This window comes from Arachis ipaensis, chromosome B08 (genome assembly GCF_000816755.2).
Source record: "Arachis ipaensis cultivar K30076 chromosome B08, Araip1.1, whole genome shotgun sequence".
Classification (NCBI taxonomy): domain Eukaryota; kingdom Viridiplantae; phylum Streptophyta; class Magnoliopsida; order Fabales; family Fabaceae; genus Arachis; species Arachis ipaensis.
Window position 1 is genome coordinate 95,034,920 of NC_029792.2, and position 13,933 is coordinate 95,048,852.

Below are 13,933 nucleotides of genomic sequence, written 5' to 3' on the forward strand. Positions count from 1 at the left end.
AACGCCCAATGAAGTCCAGCCAGCCTCTTGCAACTGGTTTGAGATCTCCCCTCTTAAGTTGGTTTGGGACACCTTTTGAATTGGTTATCCACTTAGTTCCAAGGAGGCATATGTCCTCTAGAACTTGATCCAACCCCTTATCTACTCTCACCATTCTCTTATTAAAGGATTCTGGATCATCTTGTAGTTTAGGCAGTTTGAAGACCTCTCTTATTTTGTCCAGATGGAAGTAAATAAGCCTCCCTCTGACCATAGTTCGGTAGGTGTGAAAGGCGGTTCCAGTTATTCTCTACTTATCTGTCAGCCACAGATTTAAGTAGAATTCCTGAACCATGTTTCTTCCAACCTTTGTCTCAGGATTGGCCAGAATTTCCCATCCTCTATTTTGAATTTGCTCTTGGATCTCCGGATATTCATCCTCCTTCAGATTGAATTTAACTTCCGGGATCACTGACCTCAGACCCATTATTTTGTGGTACTGGTCTGCATGTTCTTTGGTTAAAAACCTCTCTTGATTCCAAAGACTCTTTGGAGTATTCTCTTTCTTGCCTCTTGATTTGGTTTGTTTTCCCTTAGGTGTCATGATCTTGATGAGTCTTAGCTCAGTGATCATGGAAAAATACACCAAACTTAGAAGTTTGCTTGCCCTCAAGCAAAAGAAAGGAAAGGGGAAAGAAAGGAGAAGAGGCAAATTCGAATGGTGGAGAGGAGGGGATGGCCGAATGTATATTTATAGAAAGAGGGGAGGGATTTCGAAAAATTTGAAAGAGATATGACATAGAGATATGATTAATGGAAGAAAATAAAATCATGATATGAAAAAGATGAGATTTGTAATTGAAAAAGATATAAAGATGTTAAATCTGAAAATTTGGTTATGTATCTAAGAATTAAAAGATGATATGATGAGTTGAAAAAGATTTGGAAAGAAATTAAGAAGATAATTGAGTTTTTAAAGAATATTTGGGAAGGATTTGAAAGAAAATTGAAAAGAGATTTAGAAAATGTTTGAATTTTTTTAAAATTGAGGGTGAATGATGAAAGTTTGAAACATGTTTATGCAGAAAAGTATGAATCAAAACATGAAAATTTGAAAAAAATTGAAGTTGGAAACAAAATCTCCTCCCCCTGCCTTTTTGGCGTTAAACGCCCAGAATGGTATCCATTCTGGCGTTTAATGCCCAATTGTTGGCCATTATGGGCGTTTAACGCCCAGCCAGGTACCCTGGCTGGCGTTAAACGCCAGAAACCCCTTTATCACTGGGCGTTTTTCTGAACGCTCAGGATGCTGCAATTCTGGCGTTAAATGCCCAGAATTGTACCCATTCTGGCATTTAACGCCCAAAATGGTACCTTTACTGGCGTTAAACGCCCAGAATGGTACCCATTCTGGCGTTTAACGCCCAAAATGCCCCTTACGGGCGTTTTCTTGCCAGCAAGCTCCTTTTCTCTGCTTTTTGCGCTGAATCCTTCTGTAACTCTGTGAATTCCTTCAATTTGGATGATTAACCTTTGAAGAAAAATGTATATCAAACTTCTACAAGTATTAAAATAAATAACTTGCTAATGGCTGGGTTGCCTCCCATCAAGCGCTTCTTTATTGTCTTTAGTTGGACTTTTACTGAGCTTCATTCAAGCCTCAGTTTTGAGCATTCTTGCTCAAAATTGCTTTCAAGATAATGTTTGATTCTCTGTCCATTAACATTGAACTTTTTGTCAGAATCAATATCTTGAAGCTCAACATATCCATATGGTGACACTCTTGTAATCACATATGGTCCCCTCCATCAGAATTTTAATTTCCCGGGGAATAATCTGAGCCTAGAGTTGAACAGCAAAACTTTTTATCCTAGCTCAAAGACTCTGGATGACAATTTCTTGTCATGCCACTTTTTTGCTTTTTCCTTATAAATTTTTGCATTTTCAAAAGCATTGAGTCTGAACTCCTCTAGCTCATTTAGCTGGAGCAATCTTTTCTCACCAGCTAACTTAGCATCCATGTTTAGGAATCTGGTTGCCCAGTAGGCTTTATGTTCCAGTTCCACGGGCAGATGACAGGCTTTCCCATACACAAGCTGGTATGGAGAGGTACCTATAGGAGTCTTGAATGCTGTTCTGTATGCCCACAGAGCATCATCCAAGCTCTTTGTCCAATCCTTTCTACGAGCAATTACAGTCCGTTCCAGGATTCTCTTTAATTCTCTGTTAGAGACTTCAGCCTGCCCATTTGTCTGTGGATGATACGGAGTTGCTACTTTGTGGCTAATTCCATATCGAACCATAGCAGAGTAAAGCTGTTTATTGCAAAAATGGGTGCCCCCATCATTGATTAGTACTCTGGGAACACCAAATCTGCTGAAAATATATTTCTGGAGGAACTTCAACACAATTTTGGTATCATTAGTGGGTGTGGCAATTGCTTCCACCCATTTAGATACGTAATCTACTGCCACCAGAATGTAAGTGTTTGAGTATGATGGTGGAAAAGGACCCATGAAGTCAATACCCTATACATCAAACAACTCAATCTCTAAGATCCCTTATTGAGGCATGGTATAACCATGAGGCAAGTTACCAGCTCTTTGTCAACTGTCACAATTACGCACAAACTCTCGGGCATCTCTATAGAGAGTAGGCCAATAGAAGTCACATTAGAGGACTTTAGTGGCTGTTCCCTCACTTCCGAAATGTCCTCCATACTGTGATCCATGGCAATGCCACAGGATCTCTGTGCCTCCTCTCTAGGGACGCATCTGCGAATCATTTCGTCTACGCATCTCTTAAAGAGATATGGTTCATCCCATAAGTAGTACTTTGCATCAGAAATTAGTTTTTTCTTTTGCACCCTGCTGTACACCTGGGGTATAAACCTCACAGCTTTATAATTTGCAATGTCTGCAAACCATGGTGCTTCTTGAATGGCAAAAAGTTGCTCATCCGGAAAGGTCTCAGAGATCTCAGTAGGAGGGAGGGACGCCCTTGCTACTGGTTCTATCCGGGACAGGTGATCAGCTACCTGGTTCTCTGTCCCTTTTCTGTCTCTTATTTCTATATCAAACTCTTGCAGAAGCAACACCCATCTTATGAGCCTGGGTTTTGAATCCTGCTTTGTGAGTAGATATTTAAGAGCAGCATGGTCAGTATACACAATCACTTTTGATCCTACTAAATAGGATCTAAACTTGTCAATGGCATAAACCACTGCAAGTAACTCTTTTTCTGTGGTTGTGTAATTCTTCTGTGCGTCATTTAGAACACGACTGGCATAGTAAATGACGTGCAGAAGCTTGTTATGCCTTTGTCCCAACACTGCACCAATGGCATGGTCACTAGCATCACACATTAATTCAAATGGTAATGTCCAGTCAGGTGCAGAGATGACTGGTGCTGTGACCAGCTTGGCTTTCAGGGTCTCAAATGCCTACAGACACTCTGTGTCAAACACAAATGGCGTGTCAGCAGCTAGCAAGTTGCTTAGAGGTTTTGCAATTTTTGAAAAATCTTTTATGAACCTCCTATAGAATCCTGCATGCCCCAGAAAGCTTCTGATTGCCTTAACAATGGCAGGTGGTGGTAATTTCTCAATTACCTCTACCTTGGCTTGATCCACCTCTATCCCCTTGCTTGAAATTGTGTCCAAGGACAATTCCTTCAGTCACCATAAAGTGACATTTTTCCCAGTTTAAGACCAAGTTAGTCTCTTGGCACCTTTTCAGGATAAGTGCTAGATGATTAAGATAGGAGCTGAATAAGTCTCCAAATACTGAGAAGTCATCCATGAAGACTTCCAGGAACTTTTCTACCATATTAGAGAAGATAGAGAGCATGCATCTCTGAAAGGTTGCAGGTGCATTGCATAGACCAAAAGGCATTCTTCTATAAGCAAATACTCCAGATGGACATGTGAATGTTGTTTTCTCTTGGTCTTGAGGATCCACTGCAATTTGGTTGTATCCTGAATAGCCATCCAAAAAGCAGTAGTATTCATGGCCTACTAGTCTCTCTAGCATCCGGTCTATGAATGGTAAAGGAAAATGATCCTTTCTTGTGGCTATATTGAGCCTTCTGTAGTCAATACACATTCGCCACCCTTTAACTGTTCTTGTGGGAACCAGTTCATTCTTTTCATTATGAACCACTGTCATGCCTCCCTTCTTGGGGACAACTTGGACAGGGCTCACCCAGGGGCTATCAGAAATGGGATAAATAATCCTAACCTCTAGTAACTTAGTAACCTCTTTCTGTACCACTTCCTTCATGGCTGGATTTAGCCGCCTCTGTGGTTGAACCACTGGCTTGGCATCATCCTCCAATAGGATTTTGTGCATGCATCTTGCTGGGGTAATGCCCTTAAGGTCACTTATGGACCACCCAAGAGCTGTCTTGTGTGTCCTTAGCACTTGAATTAGTGCTTTCTCTTCCTGTGGATTTAAAGCAGAGCTTATGATCACTGGAAAAGTGTCACCCTCTCCCAGAAATGCATATTTCAGGGATGGTGGTAGTGGTTTGAGCTCTGGTTTAGGAGGTTTTTCCTCTTCCTGAGGGATTTTTAGAGGTTCTTTTATTTCCTCTGGTTTCTCCAAATCAGGCTGAACATCTTTAAAGATGTCCTCTTGCTCTGATTCAAGACTCTCAGTCATATTGATCTCTTCCACCAAAGAGTCAATAATATCAGTGCTCATGCAGTCATTTGATGTGTCTGGATGCTGCATAGCTTTGACAGCATTTAACTTGAACTCATCCTCATTGACTCTTAGGGTCACTTCCCCTTTTTGTACATCAATAAGAGTTCGTCCAGTTGCTAGGAAAGGTCTTCCTAGAATGAGAGTTGCACTCTTGTGCTCCTCCATTTCCAGCACTACAAAGTCAGTAGGAAAGGCAAAAGGCCCAACCTTGACAATCATGTCCTCAACGATGCCTGATGGATATTTAATGGAGCCATCAGCAAGTTGAAGACATATCCGGGTTGGTTTGACTTCTTCAGTCAACCCAAGCTTTCTGATAGGCATTATAAAGGGATTCATGATCCTCTTGTTTAAAGCCTTGGATGTCCAGCCTTAGCTGTGTCATCCTTTTTGGAGGGTAAAATTGATTCAGGAATTTGTCTGTTAATTGTCTCCATGTTTTTATGCTTGATGTGGGTTGGTTATTTAACCACCTCTTAGCTTGATCTTTTATAGCAAATGGAAACAATAATAATCTGTAGACATCCTGATCTACTTCTTTATCACGTACTGTGTCAACAATTTGTAAGAACTGTGCCAGAAACTCAGTAGGTTCTTCCTGTGGAAGACCGGAATACTGGCAATTTTGCTGCACCATGATAATAAGCTGAGGATTTAGCTCAAAGCTGCTTGCTTTGATGGGAGGTATACAGATGCTATTCCCCTATGCAGCTGTAATGGGGTTAACATATAACCCCAGAGTCCTTCTGGACTGTTCGTTTCCACTTATGTCCATGATGGAGTAAAGGGAATTGATATGAATTACAATTAAATTATATTTTTATTTTTTATTTTATTTAATTAAGAGTGACCGAAAATAATAAAATAAAATAAAAGGAAAATAAAATAAAATTTTGAAAACTAAAAGAAAATAAAATCAAAGCAAATTGAAAACTAAATTAATTAATTAATTAAAAAGATTTTGAAATTAGCAATTAAAAAGATATGATTGAAAATTATTATGAAAAAGATATGATTTAGAAGATATGATTGCAAATAAAAAAAAAGATATGATTGAAAAGATATGATTGAAGAAATTAAAAAGATTTGATTTTTGAAAAAGATTTGAAAAGATCAATTTTTGAAATTAGAATATTGACTTGACTAAAAAAAAGATATGATTTTGAAAATCTTTGACTAAATTAATGCAAAATTTCGAAATTTATGAGTAAAATAAAGAAAGGATTTTTTTTTATTTTTGAATTTTAATGCGGAAAGAGAAAAACAACAAAATGACACTAAACTTAGAAATTTTAGATCAAAACACAGAGAACAAACAAGAAAATTTTGAATGTCAAGATGAACACCAAGAACACTTTGAAGATCAAGATGAACACCAAGAACAAATTTTTGAAAAATTTTTAAGTAAATAAAAGCACAAAAACACACCAAACTTAAAATTTTTAGAGAATCAAACAAAAATTTTCGAAAAATTAAAGGAAAACACAAAGAAGACACCAAACTTAGAATTTTTTAAAATCAAGAAAGAACTGAGGACATGAAATTTCGAAAAATTAAAAGAAAATAAAAGCATGTAATTGACACCAAACTTAAAATATAAAACTAAACTCAAATAAAAGACTCTAAACCAACAAAAATAAAATATTCCTAATCTAAGCAACAAGATAAGCCGTCAGTTGTCCAAGCTCGAACAATCCCCGGCAACGGCGCCAAAAACTTGGTGCACGAAATTACAATCACACTTTTGCAACTCCGCACAACTAACCAGCAAGTGCACTGGGTCGTCCAAGTAATACCTTACGTGAGTAAGGGTCGATCCCACGGAGACTGTCGGCTTGAAGCAAGCTATGGTTATCTTGTAACTCTTAGTCAGGATATCAATAATTCTCAGATTTAATTGTAAAAAGTAAAAGAACATGAAATAAATACTTGTTATGCAGTAATGAAGAACAGGTTGAGGCTTTGGAGATGCTTTGTCTTCTGAATCTCTGCTTTCCTACTATCTTCTTCTTCATGCATGTAAGGCTCCTTCCATGGCAAGCTTTATGTTGGGCATCACCGTTGTCAATGGCTACTTCCCGTACTCTCAGTAAAAATGTTCCAAATGCGCTGTCACCACACGGCTAATCATCTGTCGGTTCTCGATCATGTCGGAATAGGATCCATTGATCCTTTTGCATCTGTCACTACGCCCAACACTCGTGAGTTTGAAGCTCGTCACAGTCATCCCTTCTCAGATCCTACTCAGAATACCACAGACAAGGTTTAGACGTTCTGGATCTCAGGAATGGCCGCCAATAATTCTAGCCTATACCACGAAGGTTCCAATCTTAGATTAGAAACCCAAGAGATACACATTCAAGCTTGATTGCATGTAGAACGGAGGTGGTTGTCAGACACGCGTTCATAGGTGAGAATGATGATGAGTGTCACGGATCATCACATTCATCAGGTTGAAGTGCGAATGAATATCTTAGAATAGAAGCGAGCGTGATAGAATGGAAAACAGTAGTAATTGCATTAATTCATGAAGAACAGCAGAGCTTCTCACTCCCAACAATGGGGTTTGGAGACTCATGCTGTAGGGAATACAATAAGAAACGTGTAAAGTGTCATGAGGTACAAGATGAATCACTAAAAGTAGTTTTTATAGTGAACTGGTGACCTAGGGTTACAGAAAATGAGTAAGCTAGGGTGTTTAGTGTAAAAATCCACTTCCGGGGCCCACTTGGTGTGTGCTTGGGCTGAGCATTGAAGCTTTCATGTGTAGAGACTTTTCTTGGAGTTAAAAGCCAGCTTTTGTGCCAGTTTGGGCGTTTAACTCCAGTTTTTATGCCAGTTCCGGCGTTAAACGCCAGAATTCTTGAGCTGAATTGGAACGCCTGTTTGGGCTATCAAATCTCGGACAAAGTATGGACTATTATATATGGCGGGAAAGCCCAGGATGTCTACTTTTCAACGCAATTGAGAGCGTGCCAATTGGGCTTCTGTAGCTCTAGAAAATCCACTTTGAGTGTAGGGAGGTCAGAATCTAACAGCATCTGCAGTCCTTTTTCAGCCTCTGAATCAGATTTTTGCTCAGGTCCCTCAATTTCAGCCAGAAAATACCTGAAATCACAGAAAAACATACAAACTCATAGTAAAGTCCATAAAAGTGAATTTTAAATAAAAACTAATAAAATATAATAAAAACCAATTAAAATATACTAAAAACATACTAAAAACAATGACAAAAAGCGTATAAATTATCCGCTCATCACCTTGGATCCTTTTTTTATTTTACCGTTGCCTTTTGGTTTAAAGGGCTATTGGCTTTTTCTGCTTGCTTTTTCTTTTTCTTTCTTTCTCTTTTTTTTTCTATTTTTTTTCGCATTTTTTTTCGCATATATTTTTTTTTGCAAGCTTTTCACCGCTTTTTTTGCTTCAAGAATCAATTTTATGATTTTTCAGATTATCAAATAACATTTCTCCTTTTCCATCATTCTTTCAAGAGCCAACAATTTTAACATTCATGAACAACAAATTCAAAAAATATGCACTTGATGCACGAAAAACTTGTCTCGCAACAAATTTCCTTTGGCAAGTGTACCAAATTTGTCGTCAAGTAAAAACTCAAAATAGAGTGAGGTCGAATCCCACAGGGATTGATTGATCAAGCAACTTTAATTAGAGGAGTGTTCTAGTTGAGCGAATCAGAATTTGAGTTGAGAATTGCAGAAAATTAAAGGGCGGGAAAGTAAATAACAGAAAAGTAAATGCTAGAAATAAGAGCTGAATGTAGATGACGGAAAGTAAATTGCAGAATCTTAAATGGGAAAGGGGAAATTGCTCATAAAAGTAAATGACAGAAATTAAAAAGAATGGGTAAGATCAGAAATGGGGGGTTTATTGGGCTCAGGAGATGTTGCATTCTCCGGATCAATTTCATTTTCATCTCTTCCTCAATCAATGCACTCATTGATCTCCTTGGCAATCTTAAGTGATCAAATTACAATTTCTTGTAATTCAATCTCTCAAATCTTGATCAATAGCCAATTTCTTGGTCAATTGCTCATGAGAAGAGATGAAGAATGGAAACTGATTATACTACATTCATTTCCCAAATCAAGTGTTGAGAGGATTATAGTCACATATCCATCCAAACCCAATTTGGTCCAGCATGAGAAAGCATTTCTAGCATGATCTCTTCATTCCTCTTTCAAGGTTCAGAAGAGATACAAGTTTGAATAGCTTCTTTTCCAAGATAACTACCCAATTGGATGAAGATCGAAAGCTTTCAAGTAAAATCAAGAGAAAAGATAGAAGAAGAATAATGAAAACTAGTATTGATCCATCAAATTACAACAGAGCTCCCTAACCCAATGAAAGGGGTTTAGTTGTTCATAGCTCTGGAAAATGAAAACAAAGATGGAGAATACATGATGAGACTAGAAGTGCAGAGAAAGTAAAATACAGAGAGTAGTTCTATGCCAAGAGGCTCCCTATAATTTCCAATTCCTGCTTCCACGTTAACTAAGTTAACGTGGGAGTTAACGTGGCTTATTTGGGGCTTGTGTGGGTTCCTTCCAACGTTAGTGACAATGTTTGGTGTCACTAACGTTGCCGACCACTTTGTCTTCTCACGTTAGCTTCCGTGGAAGTTAACGTGGCTTATTGTGACTTGGCCAACGTTAGTGACAAAGTTGAATGTCACTAACGTTGGCTTCCCCTTTACTTCTTAACGTTAGAGGCCACGTTAACTAAGTTAACGTGGCAACTAACATGGCCACTTATGAGCTTGGTCCAACGTTAGTGATAATGTTAAGTGTCACTAATGTTGGCTCCATTTTCTTTCTTCCACGTTAAAGTTCACGTTAACTTAGTTAACGTGACTCTTAACGTGGGCAATGATGGCTTCGAGAGCGTTATTGGCAATTACTTTTCTCATTAACTTTGCAAGTTACTCCCATTCCACGTTAGTGTTAACATTAGTGTAACTAACATAGCCACTAATGTGGTTCTTCTTTACTTCCTTTGTCCTGAAATCAAGCAATAAAGTGCATCAAAGTTCTAGTCCAAGTCATGGGAAATGCAACATCCAATTTGTCATCAAATTCATGAAAAATCCTCATGAAATCATGTAAAGTGCACAATATATGCTTGAATCAAGATGTAAGTGAATATCTACCCAAAACTAGCTTATTTCCTAAGGAAATGCATGAAAGTACCCTAAAAACAGTAAAGAAAAGGTCAGTGAAACTGGGCAAAATGCCCTGGCATCACAACACCAAACTTAAAGCTTGCTTGTCCCTAAGCAAGTACTGGAACAAGAGAATGATGAATGGAATGCCAAGAGAAATGAGTCATTCTTGTAGAAGTCATGTCCTTGGTTTTATGGTGGTTTCATGCATAGCAACTTAGGTTCATTCCTGGCTTTCAGACCTTTATCATGTCCTAGAATACTCACTATGATTGCATCCCATGAGACTTTTATTCATTGATCCTTTTGTTGTCATTTCAGGGCTTATTTTTGTTCTTAAGCTAAGTGCTCTGTAACGGAGCAACTCTTTAAAATAAGCTTTCAGCCAACACTCCCGAACCAGTTGGTTCAAGGTGCTAGGTGTTGATGCACCCCTAAGGACTTACTTGCTCAAGTCTCTCCCCCATACATACACACCACAGGCACATAGTTTATTTCTTTTCTTTTCTTGAGACCTTGGTGTCCAGCACCTCTTTAGGTTACTAAATGCTCTGTATTGAGGGTTACTCTTGATAGTGGACTTTCAGCTGATAATCCCGAGTTAGTTAACCCAAGTTACCAAGTGATAAGGCACCCCTAAGAGCTTATTCATCCAAGTAGATCCTTCACACAAGAGCACCACAGACACATGCCTCAAGATTAAAACCATTGGTGCCTAGCCTTATTGCTTACTCTTTTTCTTTTATTTTTCAACCTTTATTGTTCTTTTCCTTTTTCTTATTAGGATGTTCTTATTTAGCTAGTCTCATGGGGTATTCCTCAAGCACAGTATTCATGACAGATAGTTGTCCTCCCACCTTCTGGTTGAACCAACTTAGCTAACTTATGATCACACCATAAACTCATGAACTTACTCCATAGTATGAACTCCTCTCTAGTCTTTAAAAATACTCATTCTCTTTTCATTTGATTTAAAGGGACAAACATACAAGTAAGCAAAGTAAGGGTACAATGACATAAAGACCAGCAAACATAGACCTTTTCAACACAAAAACTTAAAAGACAAAATTTAAAAAGGTTTAAACATAACATGGAAGCAAGTTCTATTTCATACAAGATCTTCCTTATTCAAAGCATAGAAAAATATGGACCAAAGAAGGGACGTTTCCACCTTTTACTCTTGTGGATGCCCATGCTTTCCTCCTTGTTTGTCTTCTTTGTGTCCTCTTGCATTCCCTCGCATCCGTGCCAATCTTGCTTGCTTCCAATCCTCAAGTGCCTTCCTCACTGATTCATGACTCTCTTCCACCTTTTGTCTTTCTTCTCGTGCTAATTCATCCCTCATTTCTTCATACCTTGTGATTCCTGGATGAAATATAGGCAGCTGTCCTACCAAGTAACCGAGCCTGGCTTGAGTATTTATATGATGCCCAGTCTCGCTCAGGTAAACTCCTTTTGCGAATGCCCTTTGCTTGTCCAATAGTTCTGCCTATTCTATCTGTCTTCGATGCATCTCATGTATATGTGCGCCTTGATGTGCTTGGATGTTGATTAGCCTCTGGATGGATTCTTGTTGCTCATTTTGCCTTTGTTCCATCCTGTGGAATGTTTCACTCCATTGTTGCCCTTGACTCAGTTGCTAATCCATCATTTGCTTTTGCCACTCCCCTTGTTGAGTCGTCCATCTTGAGAGTGACTCCTCTTGCTGCCCCATCATCTGTAGTTGAAGCTCTCTCTGTGCTCCTTGGCTTTCCAAATATTGTCGAGATAGCCCATCAATGGCTTCCTGCAATTCGTGCATATCCAAGGTGGCTGGTGCTTGCCCCTCTAAGACTTGTCCTTCCACTACTTGAGGGGCTATCGTCTTCCTTTACTTCCGTTGAGGCAGGGGGGATGCGGTAGCATGCATTCGTCGAACGATTATTGGAATGCCCTTTTTTATCCACACGGGGTCCTCATCTTCAAACACCACCCCAGCTTTCTTGCACAGTCGGTAAATAGTGCTGGGGTAACCTAACGTTCCTCTTGAGTCGCTTTTCTCTGCCATTTTTCTAATGCCTTCTGCTATGAGTTCATGAACATTGATCTCTCCTCCTTTGAGTATACAGTGTACTAGTGTGGCTCTCTTGAGATTCACCTCCGAGTTGTTCGCTGCTGGGAGGATAGACCTCCTTACAATTTCGAACCACCCATTTGCTTCCGGAGTGAGATCTACTCTCTTGATGAACCTTGGTCTCCTATATGCATATCTTTCCCAGTCAGCTCCTGGTACACAAATGTCTTGCACAATCTGGTCATGATTAGGGTTGTTGTCCATTCTTGAATGATAACTCTCTTCTTCAAACGGTATAGACCGCAGTTTTAATACCTTCATGACACTCATGGGACCAAAATCCACAATCTTTCCTCTCACAAAGCTTGTATATGACTCATCTGCCTTATCATATCGGATCGCATTTGCATAAAACTCTCTTATAAGATTTGCATTCACCTTAATGATCGGATCAGTGAGGAGCTCCCATCTTCTCTTTTCTACCTTCTTTGTGATTTCGGGACACTCAGTTTTACTAACTTGAAATCCCAGCTCATAAATGATCTCCTTATCCACCATCCACCGGTATTGTAATGCATGGTGCAAGCTTCTAAATCTCTTTTCATCATACGGGTGTTGCTCCATTGGTTCCTTTCCTTTCCTTTTTTTAGAGCTCGAAGATGCCATGAATGAGGGTTAATGTGTGAAGTTGGTAATGGTGTGGAGACTTTTGGTTGTTTAGGGTTGAGTGCAATGAAGGGAGTGAAGGGGAATCCGAAATGGAGAGGTGTGCAGAGTGGGAATTTGAGTGTGAGGGGTAAGTATGCACTAGGACTCACTTATATATGGAGATTATGAGTGAATGGAGGGTGTGGATTGAGAAAATTGTTGCTTGATGGACGGTTGGGGTTGTGCGTGGGGAAAGGACAAGGATCATCATTTTATGAGAGATATTGATTCGGTCTTCAAGAGTCTCCTTTCTTCAATGTTACATGGCAACATTTCCCAATGCATTCCTTCTTGAGACAAGTGTGTAGTCCCTCTTCATGAAGTGGCCGAACCCTTCTCATTTAGTTGTCCAATCAATCTCCTTCAATGTTCCTCTCCTTTTCCTAAAAAGATAAAAGAAGAAAAGGAAGAATTAATCATCATAAAAAAACAATTTAAACTTTTCGGCTAGAATAATAAAAAGAAAAAAAAAGATTTTGTTTATTCATGAACTCCAACTAACTAACTAACTGTGTATCCTTATATGCACATTGGTGGCACCATGGGGTGATACCAAACTTAGTTTGGAGCACTGTGATGAAAAGTTCTGTTCAAAGCTCCAAGACTAGCATGCTCTCAGTTGCATTCATGCTTTCTTGGCACTCTTTGAACATCAAACTTGTTCTTCACTGTATACTGCAATATAAGGATTTTACCAAGTGTTTGTCAAGTTTGGGTTGGAATTCATGAATATTGACTTATTCACTAGTAAAAGCTCATAAACATGGGTTGCCTCCCATGAAGCGCTTCTTTAGCGTCACTAGCTTGACGTTTCTCCTTCATCAGGGAGGTTGATAATGCTTCAAGTCTTCCCCTCTTGCCTTGGACTTATATCCATTGGTTGTATCAATGATCTCTACATGTTCCAAGGAGAGAACTCTGTTGATAGTGAAGACCTTAGGTAACTGAGATGGTACAGTGGGGAGATTAGAGGGGATATCTGGGAAGTAAGCTGAGATCACTTTATCTCCTGGAGAGAAGTCTTCCGTAGGGATCTTCTTGTTCCTCCACCCCCTTGGTACCTTCTTCTTTGTCCCTTTTAGTGTTGCCTTGCTCTTGGTGACTTCTTCTTCTAAGGGAATTTTGTTGTTGTCTTCACATGTCTCTGGTGGTTTAGGTTCATCCAGCTTTTCCTTGAGTTGTGACAACTGCTTATTTCCTTGTTCATCAACCAAGGGCTTTCCCAGATGGGCTGGTTGAGCTTCAGTGCTTGCTTCCTCTGTCAGCATCTCATTATGATCTTTGCTTGGTTCTTTGTTTTCTTGGTCT